Source organism: Arachis ipaensis, chromosome B10 (genome assembly GCF_000816755.2).
Source record: "Arachis ipaensis cultivar K30076 chromosome B10, Araip1.1, whole genome shotgun sequence".
Taxonomy (NCBI): Eukaryota; Viridiplantae; Streptophyta; class Magnoliopsida; order Fabales; family Fabaceae; genus Arachis; species Arachis ipaensis.
This window is the reverse complement of record NC_029794.2, coordinates 86352047-86356222: the sequence shown is the minus strand read 5'-3', so window position 1 is coordinate 86356222 and position 4176 is coordinate 86352047.

Sequence of the window (4176 nt, the reverse complement as noted above, 5' to 3'; positions counted from 1 at the left end):
GTGAATTGTTTTGGTTTCTGGTTCTGTGTGTGTGTTGCATGCCAGGAGGAAGAAAAGGCCAAGAGGATGGAGAAACAAGAGGATCCTTACTGAAGGCCTCTCACCAAATAACTTTTAAAAATTTAGGGGTCTTACATCCTACCCCACTTATAAAAATTTTCGTCCTCGAAAATTAACTTAATACACAAAATATTAAATTAGTTTTGAATACTTTATTTTTGTATACTTTTAGAAAAATAGAGGTCTTGGCAGATATATGTATATAATTTTCCAAATACCGAATAATTCGTAAAACTTAGGTGTAAAGGAAAAGTGTGGTCTAAAGCAAAAGTTACAAGATGGTTCAAAACACGAATGTCTTATGGGTTACTAACCGAAACTTGAAGCACAAGAAGGTACAAGTGTTCCAGTTAGGTTTTTGCAAAAACAAAGGGGTATCTAGATGGCAAAAGTATGAAAATAGCTTGACGTAAACAAATAGGATAACATCTGCGTACAGCCTTGTACCAACTTCAAAACTTCAACCTCCCAATTCTATCAGTCACTTCACAACCTCCTAACCCGTCACAAGCCTAATCATCCGCAACTCTTTCTCAAGGAATAAAACTCTCACAGCTTCTCATAATGTTGCACACTTACCGCTTCACCTTCCAAATTTATAAACCACTTCTTAAAGAACCAACACATCGCGTTACTATACCTAAAGATCGCACGTGACATTAAAACAATCCTCGAGTTTAATCAGAAGGGTGCTAAACTTTAGAAAAAGAACAAGTGACAACGACAATATCCGCAAAAATTTGAAAGAATTATTGGGGTCACAAGTAATCAAGGGTGTACAAGGAATGAAGAGAGTCGGAAAGAGAAATAGTTTGGCAACCTTAGGAACGACCCCTGAATAAGAGAAGATCGATAGCAACAACAAAAAGGAAAAGCAGTGTGGTGGTTTGAAACAAAATCAAGCTGAATTAAAGAAGTATGAAATCATAGAAGAAGATTAACTAGGGTCAATGATGACGCTCACAAGGTTTAAAAATTTACGATTAAGAACACTTTCTAATACATTTGAATATAAAGAATGAAAAACTTAAGCAAGATCACCTTGTGTTCTAAAAGAAAGGATATGTAACTCGCATTTTGCAAAAGGATGACAAAAACATATATTAAATCTGCAATATGGTCAAATGAAAATTTAATTGCATTTCGTCCAAACAGTTCCCAAATAGAAGACAGAATAGGTGAGGTTAGAAAAATGAAAATCAATTGTGTTGAGGCTAAAATAATGTCTCACCTCTCTCGAAAAACATGTTGGTACTAAATCAAATAAAGTTGTGCAATGGAATCGTGGCAAAGTTGGAAGGAGTCAAATTTTGTTGAAAAACGAAGGTCTAGGGTAAAGTTTTAAACTACACAAACTTTTAAAGTTCAAATTTTCCGAGGTAAATTTGCTTATAGGTCAGTAAAGGAAATAAGTGGTGCATTGCAAACAAACAGATTTCCGATAAATAGGAAGCTTTTCAAAACTTCTTTTAAAATAGCGCATGCCCACTTTAAAACAACTTGTCAAATTTAAAGAATAACTATAGATGCAATTAAGCGAGAAAAATTGATTTAAAATTTCTTAAGGGAATCCAAAACTTGTTTAAAAAAAAAATTTACATCAAAACTTCAAGAATACACTTGAAATCGCCATCACCTAGGGACATTCAAGAATATTAAGGTGTACTGAAAAAGAAATCAAGTTATATGAGAAAGAATCTTAAATCAAGGGAGTTCAAACAAGATCCACGAGTCATGAGACACCAAACAAGCTTTCAATCGATCCAAAAGAATACAAAACTCGTAAGAAAAGATGACTCAATCAATAGTGAATTTTCGAGAAAGAACCTATGACTAAACAAAGACAATTAAGAGAACAAACGGTGCACTTGATGGAAACGAATTTAAGTTGACTTGAATGAGTATGAGATTCAAAAGAAAAGAAAAACTAAAACTAATGGTGATGTTCATAAAGGTAAGAGAGTAATTAAAAACAGAATCAAATATGACATTACAAAAAATAAAAAGCTTAAGGGAATTGGTCCGTTCATAAGAAAAAAGACATGAGTCCGACATTTTCAAAAGAACAACAATTGCATAGACAAGGTGTTATACTAAACAAAATTCAAATTAAAAATAAATTAGATGAAGTTTATTAAACGAAAATCAATTGCAAAGAGACAAAAATCTTTCTTTGAAAAATATCTAAATACATAATCAAATAATGATATTTGTAAAAACTATAATATAGTTAGAAAATCAAGTTGTATTGTTAAAATAAGTATATTTTCATAAACCAGCAAAAGAACTGGCGAGGTATTGGAAGTAATTAGTTTTTAAACAATTTTCAAAATTTCATATAAAGAAAATTATATCGAATCAAAAACGATTTTATAAGGGCTTCAAGAATAATGGTTGTAAATATAGTCAAGTAAGAGAAAGATTAGCTTTTGAAATTTCTTTTAAAAGAATCCAAAACTTCTTTTCAAAAGGTTTAAATTAAAAATTCCGTATGTAATCTTAAAATTGTACCCTAATAAGGATATTCAGAATGCACTAGAAAGGAAGGTCAACTTGCTTGCAAGAAAGGAACTAAATTCAAAGGAAATCAAGCAGGATTCACAGGATTCACAAAATTGGAAATAACGAACAAATTTTTAGGTGATTCAATGAATTACAGAACTTACAAAGAGGTACAACTAAATCGATAATGATTTCTTAAAGATTTTCAAAGTGCTTTTTGATGTATCAAACAATTCAAAAATACATCAAGAAACACGAGTCAAGATAAAGGATTTTGAACAAATGAGGCAGTTATTTCGAGGAATTTCAAACAAAAATATACAGTTAAGATAAAAAGAATGCATACGAACAAGAGGGCAGGATTGGAAGGTAATCTGATTACTCTCCAAGAAAAGAATCGCAAACAAGAACCCCAAGGCATAACAAGAAGGAACAAGTCACATGACATCTGCAGAGTTCGACACCTAACCAAGTAACTTCAAGAAATAGTTTCTAACGTTTCTAAAAACCCGCGACTCGCGTTATCTATGACTCGCATATCGTCTATGATAACCCGTTAGTGCTTTCATATACATAATTCACTAGTGTTAAGCCGGCCAAACTTAATACTAGGAATTATGCAATGCAAGACTAATAGCATTAATCAATAGACCGTCATGTGCATAAAGCTCTAATTCTCGTTACCCGAACAAGACCTACTACATGACAGACGCTCAGAGTATGCAATTGAAGCATAGTCGGTCTACTCCTCAGGCTCTACAGGAAAGACCGCTCTGATACCATAATGTAACACCCTAACTATCAAAATGTCACGCTTCCGGCTGCGCCACTCTGATAGTTCGGGTATTACGACGACTTTTAAAAGATTTAATAGTAAAACATGAGCCTGTTTAAATTTTAAACCGTATGACCGCTTAAGAGACTTCTTATCTGATAACATACAACCATGTTTACAAAACAAACCACAATACTTACAAAAGATATATACACACATATCTACATATTATTAATATTACAAACATTACATAATCAAAATCCTATCCCTCTTATGAAGACTTGTAAAATTAAAGGCGAGGGAAACATAAATGCTAAAATCAATACAAAAATATCGTTTAAACAAAAAGAAATAAGCGAATGAACACAAACTCTGACTCTTAACCAACCTAACACTACTTAATCACGAACTAACTCAACGAACCCGGATCCCGGCACCAACTAATACTCTACCCGACTTACGACACAAACCAAACACAAAAACCAAATCCTTTCATACTTTTTGATTTGACCAAGTCGTATCTGAATTACTTGGATACGAACCTTGTCAAACCAGTAAGTACGACAGATCCTTTTTTGGAATTTTTTTCCCCGAAAACCTAAAGACTCTTTAATTGTCGAAAGGGAAAATCTTTCCTAAAGTCTAAAACTCATAATTTAGAAACCAAAACTTTTCTTCGTATTCCGTCAATAATCAGTGACATGTAATTTTTGCCAAAATAATAGCATAGAATAATATCGTTAAGACATTGGGATGCCACTCTTGGGAAAGCTCCTGCTACAATAGCGAGGGGATGTCCAAAAAGGGAAAAGTCCAATACCTGCTGCTCCAAGCCTTCT